We start from the raw sequence: 14,848 nt of genomic DNA on the forward strand, positions 1-14,848 counted from the left end.
ATTTCTGATGAGCTGATTGCCAACCTGCTAAGGCATTTTTTTATTGTGGATACTGACAGTTACTTCTCATGATTCCTCTATTCATCTTTCTCACCACAAGTTGTGTGTTCACAAAGGAGCACCCAGCTCATGACCCCCTCCTCTCTTTACTTTCCTCTGTCTGCTATGACAGATAAAGACAGATTCCTTCCTTAATTGCTAAACGGGAATAAAACAAGCTTCTATCCCCCTCCTCCAATTCCTTTAAATTATTCCAAGCTCCCTACCCCCATTCCATCCTGATCTGCTTCTCACTATCATTCTCAACACTACAGATTAAAATTTGTATTTGCCAATGACTTTCACAATAATTTTTGAATGGTGTAGTTTGCTGCCTAATTTTTAATCAGTAGAAATGCTGATATAAATTAAGAATAATATCAAAACGAGGAACAGGACACGAATTATGTGAAATTCGATCCATGCCTGAAGGCTAGATTCTACACTTGCCTTGCACCCTGCGTTACTGTTAGCACTTGCAGAACCTCAGTGAGAAAGGCCACAATTTAGATTTTTTTAACATTCATTTTGCATATATGTAAATTACTTCACATGGAACAGGGCAGTTGAAAATGAAGACTGAAGTGCACAAAAATACATCAATAAAGGATTCTAGAGTACTGTCAGTGTTACAGCAAAACACTGCAAGTTCAGCTGTGAAAATCAATTGTATTACTTTAAGATCTTAAAGAAAAAAGTTGCCCAGAGCAACTCAACAACAGCTGGGACAAAATGTTAATGTTTTAATTCAGTTCCAATATTGAGTTTGGGGAAATCTGTCAGTCAGAAGCAGACATTCAGACAAACTGCTAGTACCTTTTTAGAAGTACAGCAGCTACACGTCTCTGAACTTTCCTGAAATAAACCTACTTATTTTTCATAGCTTTTTTTCTTTCAGTTTTCATAAAAGACCTATAATTATAGGAAGAGTATTTCTCTATGGCTTGAAGGTGGAAGAAAGTATTTTAGATATTCATAAAGAGAGGAATTAAAGTTAAACTAATCAAGTTGCTGTCTTCACATTATTTCTAACTTTCTGTAAGCTGGACAGCTGATTTTCCTGAAGGTATCAGGAAACTCTTGCTCAGAGAGCCTTTATCAGCATGACCATCACCTTTGACCATCTTTTTACTCTCCTTTACCTAGTGAATCTCCATCAATAAAACTAGTGGCATTTTTTGTAAGAATTTAAAGGCGAGTAAGGAACACACACACCAAACAACAAACATTCCTGGCCCCTGAATGAAAGCGCCTGTCCTTCAGAAGCCTCCTCCTGCAGAGCAGCATCACTCCCCTTTGCAATCATCATACCGGTTGCCTCTCAAATCACACCAGTCCACTCTTGGAAACTGGGGACAAAAAGGATTGGGGTACATTTTGCTTTTAGTGTACCTGCAAACTTCTCTGTATTTCCATCATTTTCCATCAGTATTGGTATCTGCTTTTGGTATCCCACCTGCTCTTGGTTACAGTTGCTCGTCATACTGCAGAGGATGCAGAGCCCTCACTATTCAATTCAGAGTTAACATTGGAGAAGCTCCTGCTTGCTTCTTTGATACCATTTCTCCAAATAGGCTTTACAGCCCCATGTGATTTCACATTTTTCCCTTTTACGTCTCACTGCTCACACAAACACTGGACTTTTCATATTAAATGGAAAAAAAAAATAATAATCCAGTGACTCTAGTTGACTTTCAGCTTCAGGTGTCTAAATATCAAGCTTCAAGAGGCTCTCCTGTGCTCTCTGTACCAGAGATTGAACTCCCAGCTGTTATGAAGTAACAGCTCTTGGCACAGAGCTGCTTCCAACACAATCAGCTGGCTCAGCTCTTTTTGATCTGAGAGTTCTTTCCATTTTTCTGGTTGGCAAAGCATCCTGTCAGCAAGGACCCACATTATTTTTCAGTCTTCAACTGGAAAAGGGCTTCTGAATGAGTACAATTGTCATTTTAAAGCATGATATTCAGCACTGTTGGCGTTTTTATTTCCCTCATCCTAGGTGTCAGTGAAATACTTGTTGCTGTCTGCTAACAGGCTTTGGCGACTTGCTGTAGACAAGGACAATAGCAACCATAGGGCAAGGAATTTATTAGAAAGCGTTAACATTTAGCATTATCTTAGTAATGTCTTCGGCCCTTTTTCTGTTATTTAGCTTTCACTGATAATATCGTCCTCAGTATTGGAGCCAAGTGCTGCTAAGCCTCTGCAACTTGCAACAGCCAGCAAGTTCTTCCTTAGGACCTTACCAGTGCCTCCATTGCTCTCCATCTTAGTGCCCACAGCAAATGCACCAGTCATTTCTTGTTTCTGATACTCACTGCAGCGGCTGATTAGTAGCCTGTAAGCAACTAAATTTTAGTTCCCTGTAAGAGGCTGTTTTTTTTTTTAACTGGACTGGCAGTCCAGGAATAGGTCTGTGCACTCTAATACATACAGTATTGTAAGTAAAGGCAGATAATGCTATCAAGGTCTTTTCCTAGAATATAGAGATTAACTCACCTCATTAAAATGTGCCCATTCTACATAGCACGATGTAGTACTACTTCAGGACAACTACTGAAGCCAGCCAAAAGATATTATGCTCTCTGAGAACTAAGATGATCCCTAGCTGTCCTTTTACTTCCCTGTATGCTGATTTATATAATCTTTTTAGATTAGCACATAGATATCATAGCACTGAGCGCTTTTAAAAGGCTAAAATAGACTGCATTAGCTTCAATTTCTATGTAGTAAAGAACCTTGAGAGAAACAATTAACTTGGAGCATGGAAAGATTCCCTTGTGGAAAAACAACCTGAAATAAAATGGTAGTTTGGACAAAGTACCTACCAGTGAAAATAAAAGAATCTAGCAGGTTATACACTCTGAAGAATTATGTCTTAGGTTCAAGGTGAAAAGATTTTTGGTTTTTCTTGAATATTTGTTCGTAGACTTTTAAAACAGATTATATTATTTTCCAGATGTGAAAATGTGATCGTTGCTTTCAGCATTTGGTCTATCTCTCTCAAGAAAATGAAAATAAAGCTATGTTGCTGGAATTGTCTAAAGATATTTCTCTACATTCAAATAATGTTTCTGAAAGCTATGCTAGCACATATCAGGCCCTCCAAAAATCAAATCACTTCTAACTGATTCAGGTTTTTCCTCATACTTACTTTGTCTTTTCAACTCACTGAAGTAATTCAGCAGTTTCTGGGGTGCTTAACTTTTTTCTCTTTGCAACTACAACAGCCTGTGTGACAAATGGTTGGTGGCAATTGGATGTACTCTTGCCTCAGAATCAAGCTCTTGGACTGGTATTTATCAGCTGTGAAAATGCCTGTTCCTACAGATGTGTAGGTGACTACAGAAAGGTGAATTTTACAGAACTGACTATTGATCTATCAGAGCTGAAAATCTGAAAGTCCAAACTCCCACACCAGTTATTCCTGTCTTATAATAATTAAAATTTTATCAGCCTTATCTAACTCAATTATTCTGGCATAACATGTCAATCACTTGCCCATTCCCCTACTCCTCTGTTTTCTTTAAATTAAAGTTACATTGCCAGCTTAGTACAAAACAAAAGGTATTTATTTCAGTTGTACTACATGCCATTAACCTGATGAATTCTAAGTCCTAAGAAATAAGAATCCTAAGAAATATTGCTATGGGAAGAAACAACTTTGCAATTCAAACTTCTTATTTATGTAATTCAAGTCAGCCTCTGCTAACTTGTCAGAATCTTTGGCTGTTTTACATCCTTCTGAACACATTCTTAAAAGAGGCAAATTGTTTGTTCTTGAAAAATTCTGAGGTAACTTTGTAAATACAACATTTCAGAAGACTACTACAGATTAGATGTTAGATAAGATTCACATAAGTCTTCTGCTTTATCAGTACATCAGAAAGCTTAGGGGAGACTTTTTGTTGTCTTGTACTGTAAAATGACAAAAATGTTCTAATTTAGTGTACCCTTCACTGAGCCTACTTAATAATGAAAAAGCTGCCATACAAGATAAAAAAGTGAATACAGGTAACAATGAAGCCTGAAAATGGGGACAGAGAAAACTCTCCAGGCCAAATGGAAATCTACTGGGATTCTGTAAATGAACCAAAGAGGTGTTCTTTCCCTTTTTTTTAAGAATTAGTAAATGAATCTCAGTTAGAATTTCTTCTCAATTCCAAATAAGAATTGTTGATTTCTAACCATGCATTAAAATGGTAACAAACTGAACCTCACGATTATATTTTTTATAATTAGTCTCACACCTTTTTCCCAGTTAAAAGTTGTAAACCTTTACTGGATAAGCCAGAGTGAGTAAAATAATACTGATAATAACTTACATAAAATAAAGGGCAAATGCTACGGACACCGTGTTCTGACATCCTCTGAGATCACCCTGTCCTATGTCTCTTTCAGTCATGTAATAATTTACTGAGCTATGAAACATACTACTACATATGATCTTATTTTAGTACAGCTCTAACTGAAACCAATGTAAGTTTTGTCTACAGAAGGTTATGTCAAAGTTGAATGCTAACTTTTTCCTTTCAGATAGAATTCTACTTCTTTTTTTCATAGAGAGCTCCTAAAAGAATAGGACACTCTTTATATATTTTTAGGTAACATACATTAATTTAGCAACATTTGCTTAGAGTTTCCTATTCAGAATGAATGCAGAAAATACAGTAGAGAGTCAGTGACAATTCAACCCTTCCAAAGCATTTTTAATTAAATGTTTTCTAACCTGGCTAAGAGATCCCACATCCTGAAGTTTATCTTCTTCTAATGATATACGTAAACATAATATGGTCACTGAGGTCACTAAATTATACTTGGAACAAATAATAGGAGTATACCCAAGGTCTGAGAAAGCACTTGAGCCAGTAGAGTGTGAATGAACATTAACCTTCTGCTGTAAAAATTACAGACCAGTTATGATTATTCTATCACAGTCACTGAGAGCTTTACTACTGATTTTCTACAGAGAATTTTTCCAATACACGTTCATATTATTTTTATAGTGACTCCTATTAAAGAATAGGTATAAATAAACCTCATAGACATGAGTTAATAATGCAGCCATTTTAAATGTTTGAAGGAGTTTTCAGAAGAGGGTAAATGGTTTTCCCCAAAGAAGATACGTTATTGACAAAACAAAGCACAGGACAACATCGTAGCATATCAGTAATAATCATTTGTAACTTTTCCAAAAATGAACAGACGTTCTCTCTTTCTACTGTTCTACTCACTATTCAGAATTATAGTTTCAACTAGAAGATATTAACTAAAAAAATGCAGATACTACAGAATGAATCATTTTACTGCCTCTGTCATTTAGAGTTTTCAGCATTAACTTCCACATGGGTAAGGTATGCATTGCTCTACGTTCTATGTAAATAAATCTAAAAACTCTAGTAAAATTATGTTATCTATAGAAAGATCTAAAGCACATTTATTTTTAAAGCACAAGACCACACAGTGATGTACCAAGGGAGTAAACCTTCACAATGCTATCAAATTATTATCCCATTTTCAATAAAATCTCAGATAATTTACACAACTAGGAGAATGTTTCTCCTTTATTTATATTTTCAAATTCAGATGAATGCAATCATAAAACCTTTTTTGTTGTTCTCCCACCCCAGTTTGTTCTTTGATAAGAATGCTGGGAAATATTTCTGGAGGACAATGGAATTACAATAAACATAAACTAATAATTCCCCTTGTCGCCTTAGGAGAAACATTTCTCTAATACACTTAAACAGTTTTTTTAATCTTTATCTCAGCTTCTCCCAGGCAGCCAACTTTATTTGCCTCTGCAGCCTTTTTTTTTATAATAAACTCTTATAGTCCTGTTTCTCATCTTAGTAGTGTAGCATCCCAAGAGTAACAATAAGTATTCTACCCCACCGTCTTCCGTCTGTATATTTGCTGTTTGACAAAATTTAAAATCTCAGATTTTTTTCTTCCATTTACAATTTTCAGTGCATTTACTAGCAAATACCTACTACCACAGCCAATGTGGTCCTTCGCCATCCATTTTATGTAACATTGTATTAATTATAGCTGTTCATCAGACAAAAAAAAAGTGGGAAAAAGGCAAGCTAAGGTTACTGTTTCCTTATGAGATACAGTATGAAGAACAGTCAAACTCCACTGAAGCATTTCATTACTAGCTAGCGTAATACTGAATCACAGCACAACTAATGAGTATAATTGCATTCAGAAAGTTTCATTTTAAGAACGTGTCAACCATATAATTTCATTAGGGCGTGTGAGTATTTGTGCATGGGTTGATCATGGTACATTCTTATGTATGTGAATCATAACGCATTACGAATGACCTACCTCCTGGTAGCTGGGAAGCTGCAATATTCCTTCCTATTAGGAAGAAAAATTGTCCAGCTGGACCACCTTCTTAAAAGCTGACAGCAGTCCCAACACGCATCTATTTTAATTCCTAAGCCTTCTAGTTAGACCAGTAACATTCATGATGTTACTGAGGAATAATAGTGAGGAATTTTCTAATCTAAAAGAGAATTGGAATTTTCCAGTAGAAATAAATATTTCAAAATTAAAAAATTGTGGCATCAGCACGGCATTTACAATTATGTTTTGTCAAAGCAACAGATTCTAAATAGCTCTATTTTTTTTTTTTGTAAAATGTTGCTTATTTCAATATGGTAATAGATTGTCAATTTATTACTCTGAAACAAGTCTATTAGTTAAATAGATACTATGTCAGGAAAAGGACATTAATTTTATTTTTAAGAGATCAATATTTCTGCTCAGGAAGATATTTTTGCTTAGAAGACATGTACAACTAAAACTTGTCCTTCAGGTAGCTATTGACAAGGTTTCTTGCATACCTTAGCCTATATATTACAAATCTCCTCTGTTAGCTTGCTAATAACTTCAGCTGCAAAATTCATCATCCTTCTGGAGAAGAAGCAACTCAGTCCTCAAGTCTGCTCATCTTACTGCTGCACCTGACTGGAACAAAAAGATGTTATGTCAATCATATATGCAAAGAATACAAACTCAGTAACTATTACTAAGTTGCCTTTATAACAGTCACAAGTTACAGCTCCACATAGTTCTTTTCATTTCCCATATCTATAATGAAAAATGCATTGTGAATAATGTCTAATTTTCTCAGATGAGCTAAGTAAAGATACTTGTAACATCAAAGCTGTGTTTAGAAGACAGAAGCAGAGTCAGGACAGAGAGCATATTTCCCTGTTGTTTTACAGTATCTTGAGCAACAGATTTCTGCTGTAAAAGCAGAACTTTAAAGAGACTTTGGTGATTCTGCAATAGCAAACTAATATGCACAGCTAGAAGTGATTTAGAGGAAAGAAACTTTTAAATTAGAAGTAAATTTTAGGTTTCTGTGGGTTATATATAAACAACAGAATTACAAAGGAGCGAAAAATAACATGAGAACATCTTTTAAAATGAGGTTGAGTGCAATGAAACTAGCCTTTGCTGTATGATGATTACATAAAATGCAAGCAATGTCACTTAATTTTGTCAGCAGTGCTTTATTATTTTAAGTGAAAAGGAATATAGTGAAAGGAATCTAGAAGGGGAGTTGGACAGTGTCAGCAGTAACAGCATACATGATTACACGTTACTATAATTAGCAATGGAATTTAAAGAATTATAAAAGCAACATATTTGCTTTGTTTTAGCTCTGTTTTTGACTCAGCAGCAATACCATTGATATCCTCAGCAGAAGAGTTTATCTTGGTCTTTTTAAAATATGAACTCATTAAAAAGGGAAACATTGTGACCGAAGGTAAACACTCCAATATAAAAGGGGCCTTAAAAAAACTTCAGAAGGCAGTTTAATCCAAAGCTGGGATAACTATGGATTAAGAGTACATTGATGGTAGTTTGTCCTCCCCTCCTTTAATACTACTACCTCATACTAATATGCTCTGGACTACTTTCCACAATCTTTATACTGACAAACTTTCATGGTATAGTTGCTTTTTTTGCTTTGATATACAAATTTGTGAAGCATCATTAAACCACTCCAATAGCTCACATACTTATTTTATTTCATTCTAAAGGTTATAGATGTAAGTGAAAATGTGATGCTGAAGTACAACAAAGGCTTGCACTTAGAGTACGTCAGTTTTTAATTTCAGTTGCAATATGCTTAGAAACATTTCTGTAAGATCGATGATTTATCTGATTTAAGATATCTGCATATGCATTTGCAGCAGTTTTCTATGCAAATCAGGTGCTTATGCACACAAATTATTCCAGTTAACTACAGGAGTCTGTGATGACCTGATCTGCATGTTCAGCTATAGTACGCCTCTAAATTAGCATGATAACTGTGTGCATCTTTTGCATACAAAAGCGCACGCCCAATTAGATTGAGAAGACCTTTTACTATCTCTGAACTGCTTTACTATACTTTTAATTGAAATTTACATGTTACTGGTAGAGCTTTCACTTTAACTTGGAAAAACGTTTTGAATATATAAGGAACTATATGCTGAAAATATTAAATACAAGTTTTAAAATTAAGTATATCCTTTGAGTAAGTGTACTTTGTATATTTTTCTTAAACTTGTGGGAACAGAAAACATCTTCAGGTATGACAATAACTACCTGCAATTATTATATAACGTTAAAAACATTGTGAATTATATGCAATACTTGTTTTCATAGCATCACAAAAATGAAACTTTTAATATCTCACTGTATTGGAATAGACATTGTTGAATGTCAGGCATGGCAGAAGTTGACTATACCCCCACTAAAATGCAAAAGAGCCAGCAGATAAGTTGTGACTTAACAAATGAGCCAGGCCTACAGCTGTTAGATAAAGCTGTACTTCAAAGGTGAACAATAAAGTTTATACAAGGTCCTCTGTCAGGGTACAGCCAGGAAAAACAAAACCGATAAGCTGATGAAATGCTCCTTGTACCTGGACTTTCATCCTTTGGCCCTAGGAGAAGTAGTTGCTGGACTAACATGTGACTATAAAAAAGAAATCATGTGAAAATAATAACTGCAGAAATACAGACTGGTGAATCAAGGTATAGAAAGATAACACTGTCACTGACAGTAGCATGAGCAATTTCTAACCTATACAAGATGACCAGTTACGTTAACAAGCAAAATGGAATAAACATAGGCGTGTAAACATCTAGTTGTAGAAATGGAAGACTAGCTGAAAAAATCATCACATTCGTTAGAATAAATCTGTAAAGGAGCTCAGCTCACTTCAGTAAAAAATTCTACTGTGATGGGCGCAGCCCTTGCGCAAGGCCAAGGTTCTCAGCACTGAAACACAGGAGAGCCAGGATTTGTTGATCTTCTCCTCTTTTTAATGCTATTAAGAAGGTCGGGTAGAGAGGGACACAGTTACAGATTGTCCTCTTCCTTATGTTGGTAATATATAGGTAAGGCCACATGAGTACTGGAAGCAGGATTTCTCAAAACTGAGTATATATTAGAAATGAATCTGAATGCTTTTGGGCTATGCCTTGCTCTGGGAACAAAAAATTTCCACATATAGGTATTTCCTCTCTGTTTTGGTTGCAAAAATAGTAATTTTTTCAGTATCTTTTATTGATCCCCAAGTGATGTTAAAATTCAAAAAATACAATGGCAGAAACTTCTGCGTGTAGTTCCATCCATAAAACCAATGGAGTAGAAAAATTTGAAGTTTCAGGAAGAGGTCTTGCTTGAGCCACAGAGAAGTCTCTATTTACTATTGAACAAAAAGGTGAGAAAATACTCACTTCTTGCGATTTATTTCAACGACAGGGTAATGACAGGCACACGTGCCCACTGACTCATTAAATTGAATGGCAAGACACAGCTAAAAGTTAATTTTCCTTTGGTATGCTTTGGCACCTAGTCACCACAGTATTTGTGTCACCAGAATTTATTCCCAACCTAAAGCTGAGCCAATCTTTCAGTTCAGACCTGTGGAGGCATTTTTCTGCAACTTTCTGTCTTCCAAAGCTCTACAGCTGTAACAGATCGCACCTTTCGTAGGTCAGGCACAGAGACGAACTTGCAACATGTAAATTAGTTCATTACAGGAGAATAGTCACTACAGATGTTTTGCTACACAAATACGTACACAGGTAGAATATTAATCACAACTTTCACTCACAATGTAAATTGCCAATGAATGAAATTTTCAGTGTTTAGTAGAATAATGCCTCCCAAGGTTTGATGTAACATTTTGAAATATGTAATCACCAGGGTCCCCATACAGTAAAAAGTACCTTGAAGAAGGCTGGCTTGCTCTGAAGTGCAGCTGCGCACGTTGTAAACGTTTACTTTAGGAATATCCTGAAGGAAAAATTGAGTCTGGCATCAGAATGAGCTACGCAATTTGGATCTACACATCCCCGCTGAAGTTATCTCTGAGTATGTTCTTTCTGTTGCCAAGGTACTCTGCAGCAATCAAGGAAGCTATCAAGAAAAATCCTGCTCTGAGGCTACTTGTAGTTCAGATGTCCTGGGAGCTGGGATTTTATTTTTCATCCCAGTATCAAATGATAACATTGCAAGGAAGGCCAGCTGTAAAAGGAGACTAAAATATCTCATAAAAGTACTGGGAAAATTCATCAGTTTCTGTAAACTTGATTGAATTCTGTGGGTAAACACTAATTATCACTTGGCGTATGCACCCCAAAATACTCGATACAATTTTGAGAGTTTAGCCTGCTTTGCAAACTGAACTAATGCAGATATAATTTTGTCATGCATTTTAAAGTCTTATCCTAAATTTCAGACTATTTTTGCAGACATCCTGCTTGCAGTTAACGGACGCTTCCAGAGAACTGCACGCTGGCTGCTCTGATCTCAGTTCCTCAGCCCCTCCTGGGGGCCATGCTCAGGAGCATGGAACAAGGAGATGACTGGAGCGGCCAGCACTCACTTACCAAGGGCAGAGCGTGCATAATGTGCTGGAGTAGCCTGATACTCTGCAGTGCGATGACCAGCTCAATGGACAAGGCGAGAGCAGTGGATGTTTTGAATTTAGCAAGGCTTTTGTGTGGCCTCCCGGTGTATCCTTATAGCCAAACTGGTGAGGTATGGACTAGACAGGTAGACAGTTCAGAGGGGTAAAAATGACTGAGCCATGGGGCTCAGAGGGGTGTAATCAGCAGTTCAGAGTCCACAAAGCTCCAGGATGTAAGCGGCATGCACAACCATACAACTGAGAAAATGTTCATAGATAATTAACTCGAATGTGAAAAGCCTTAATATCCTTTACCATACAACAAGAGGGGCAGGCTCTCGGTCACTTCCAGGCCTGCCCATTTATAATCAGCACATTAAAAAAACCCGAGCCAATGACTGTACCTCTCTGAAGAGATAAGAAAATTTACTTAGCACATTTAAAAATTAAAAGTATGTTAATTGCCAGAGAACAATTTAAGAGGTGAAAATTGGTCAACAATGGCTAATACCCCCGAGGATTCAGAATATGGGGAGTCATGATTTTCGGTTGGACACGTTACATTTCCATATACCTGAGTGACAGGAAGCATCACACAGAACTGAAGTTTTGATCCACCGTGCTTATCCTGTTGACATGTTTCTGAAACACCACTTTCATGTGCTGTAAGTGGGAACTGGGAATGTTATCTCTGCCAAGAAGACAAGTGTTCTTGCCAGTGGTCAGCACAGGAATTTAGAAATACTGGGTGGAAAAAAGGACCAGTCTGATTAGCTGCATTCCCCTCTTTTTGGAAACTATCTGAACACATCCCTGAAATGTTGTTGTGGGATACTGACAGATTCTGCTCCATGTTAATTGTTTTTCATTAACAAAAGGATCAGATCCACACTGTGTTGTCTCCTCACTGGAAATTTGGCCTACTGATTTATTTGGTTATTAATTCTATTGATTGGTACATTTAATACTGTATATGTTTTTATTGTTTTCAATGTCATCAGTCAATCAGTGTATTTGGGAACGTCTGGGATATCATCATGTGTGCATGTAAACTTTAAGAAGTCTTCAAGGCCTAAATGAGTCCAAAACTTGCAATCTAGTGAAAAAAAAATACTTAAATGCATGTTCATACCCAAAATTTGTCCTGGATCCATTTGTAGTTCTGCATTGCAGACTGGGTTTTAAAAGCCTCTTTACCCTACTGCTATAAACTAACAGCATAAACAAGGCAGTGACTGACCACACGCCACAGGTTAGCAGTGAAGCTGACAGAGCACTTTCAAACTAGCCGACAAATGGAGATTCGTTCATATTAGTAATCTGTTGTTACTTGCAATAGAAGCAGATAAAACTATACAGCCTTTGATTGTGAAATTTTCACTTGAAGTTTCTTAAAGTTTTTTGCTACGTGGATAATTTTACATGTGAAAATACTGATTTCCCCAAATCAACGCTCCAGAAAATTTTATGGCCCGCATTAAACCTTGTATTATGCTGCTATGCCTGCCAACGTTAGAGGTGACTTTGGTCACTGGTCTTTGATAGTGACACATGTAACTGCTTCCTGTAGCAGCAGGGCTCTTTATTTTGCACCTGGATTTACTGCGATTAAGCGGCTATACCGGTTGGGTCTATTGCCAGCTCATCTCTCATTTGCCAAACACCGAAGATTTTGCAAAGCACCTGCGTAAGGACTGTTCTTACTGACACAGAAACCTCTGAAAACCCCAAATACTACAAAATGAAAAACTGAGGGAAGAATTTGGCTTCTGATGTACACAGTTATTTAACTATGCGTTGTCAGATGGTGGCTGAGGGAGGTGGCAGGCGATTTATCTGGGATTCTGTGTTTTTTTCTGTCAGTCACTTCTTGTGGGCACGTGGGTTAAACCACCAGCGGCCTATGCCTCAGCATACCATTGTGGACACTGATAAATAAGTCAAAGGTATTTTGAGATTTACCTAACCAGGGTTTGTTGAAGGTTATGGAAACACTCTACTCCAGGCGCAGAATATGATTTTTTGGAAACGATCAGGTAGAGGTGCACTAGCAAGGCGCAGGGGGCACGGCTCTCCAGTCCCCCAGAGACATGGGTCAGAAGCGACAGGCGCCCTGCTCCAAACGCGGTAACCGCAGCGCTGCGGGGCAGGGCGACTCACTGCGCGCTGCTGCCTCAGGAGCAGACCCCGCACAGGCCAGGGCACGCCACGGCCGTGTCTGTGTCTGTGTCTGTCTGTGTCTGTGCCTGTGTGTGTGTGTGTGTGTGTGTGTCTGTGTGCGCGGCGCGACCAAACGCAGCCGCCGCGGGCAGCACCGCTCAGGGGGCGCTCCTGGGCCGCTGCCCCAGCTCGGGCACAACGGCACCGCTGAGCAGGGCTGCGGCGGGGGCGGGGGCCGGGGCCGTGCCGGTACCGGGGCCGGAGCCGGGGCCGGGCCGGGGCCCCGCGCAGGCCGCGGCGGGGCGGGCGCGGTGCGTGCCGGGAGCGGCGCGGCGCGGGGCATGCCGGTCCGGCCGCCCTGCGCCTCCACCGCCCAAGATGGAGGCGGGCGGCTGCCCCCGCCCCCGCCCCGCACATGCGCAGAGACGCGGCGGGCCGCGCCGCTCCCTCCCTCCCTCCTGGCGGCCGGGGCGGCTCTGACAGACGCGGAGCGGAGCCAGCGCCCAGCGCCCCGCGACCCCCGCCCGCCGCCGTGCATGGGAGAGGCGGGCGGCGCCGGCCCCACGCAGCACAGCGGAGCGGAGCGGCGGCTCGGGTAAGGCCGGCGCCGCGGCTCCCCCCCCGCACCCCCCCGCCCGCCGCCGCCGCCGCCGCCGCCGCCCCGCGGGCCCGTCCCGGCCGCGCTGTCCCGGCCCGAGGCCGCCCGGCGCGGTGGGGCCCGGCGGGCCGCCCGCCCCCCGCCGCCGCCGCTGCCCCCTCCCTCCCTCCCTCCCTCCCTCCCTGCCTGCCGCCCGCCCTCCTTCTCTCAGCTCGCTCTCAAAATGGCGGCCGCGCCCGGCGGTGAGGAGGCGGCGGGGAGGAGGCGGGGGGAGGCCGGCGGCGGGGGGCGGCCGGGCGGGGGCCGGGCCCTGGGCACGGCGGGGACGGGGACGGGGACGGGGGGGGCGGCGGGCGCGGCTCCCTGCCCTCCCTGCTCTGCCTGCCCTCGCTGCCCGCCCTGCGGCCCGCCCGGCCCCGCCGGCCGCTCCCGGGGCTCGGCGGCGGCCGCGCTGCCGGTGACTTGGCAGGAAAGCGGGGCGCGGGGGGGCGGCGGCCGGGCGGGGGGGCGAGAGGGGCCCCGGTGCCCCCGCCCGCGGCTCCCTTGTCCTTCCCCGCCCCGCCTTCAGGCCGCCGCGCTTCCCCGGGTGACTTAGCAAGATCCCGGGGAGAGGCGATGGGCCGGGTGAGAAAAATAAGGAAAAAATAACGTGGGGCGAGGAGCCCGGCGGGTGCGTGCCGGGAGGATGCTGAACGTCCTCCCCCGAATTCCTCTCCCAGGGTTTCCTCCTATTCTTGTCTCCCGGCCCTCCGAGGGCACGGCAGGCGTTTGTCAGACGATGGCCCACCTCTCCCGGACCGGCTGCGGCAGGGAAAACAAAACAAGAATTGATAGCGGAGCAGAAAGGAGCCGATGTTATTTGAAGAGCCGTTCGCATCCATCCTGTTTTCCTGCAGTGATCTAGCAGGGAGCGCGTTGATAGGAGGTGGCTCAGACCTTCAGAGCCAGCTGCAGTAAAACGGGGGAGGGAGGTCTAATCTCCTTCTTGGGGTCATATCGCTGCCCGGCTGCCTGGAGTCGCATCGAGCCGCCCTGAAAACCTTCTGCTGGCAGCCGAGTTGGCCACATCGCTCCGTTCGAGGCTCCGCTCGAGTTTTTGTTCAGAAGGAGGCTATATGCAG

At 41.5% G+C, this 14,848-nt stretch overlaps 1 protein-coding gene across 2 annotated transcripts in view; it reads left to right on the forward strand.

The window, feature by feature from the left end:
- The first annotated feature begins 13,535 nt into the window (after positions 1–13,535).
- The window catches only part of PAFAH1B1 (platelet activating factor acetylhydrolase 1b regulatory subunit 1), a 36,290-nt gene continuing 34,977 nt past the window's right edge, over positions 13,536–14,848 (forward strand). Inside the window, exon 1 of one of the 2 annotated variants that reach the window (XM_035561150.2) lies at positions 13,536–13,724. The gene's annotated coding sequence lies outside the window, so the exon portion shown is untranslated. Of the gene's footprint in view, positions 13,725–13,830; positions 13,970–14,848 lie in introns of those variants that run through there. The other variant, XM_050714782.1, reaches the window with a different exon arrangement.

Source organism: Cygnus atratus, chromosome 20 (assembly GCF_013377495.2).
Source record: "Cygnus atratus isolate AKBS03 ecotype Queensland, Australia chromosome 20, CAtr_DNAZoo_HiC_assembly, whole genome shotgun sequence".
Taxonomy (NCBI): domain Eukaryota; kingdom Metazoa; phylum Chordata; class Aves; order Anseriformes; family Anatidae; genus Cygnus; species Cygnus atratus.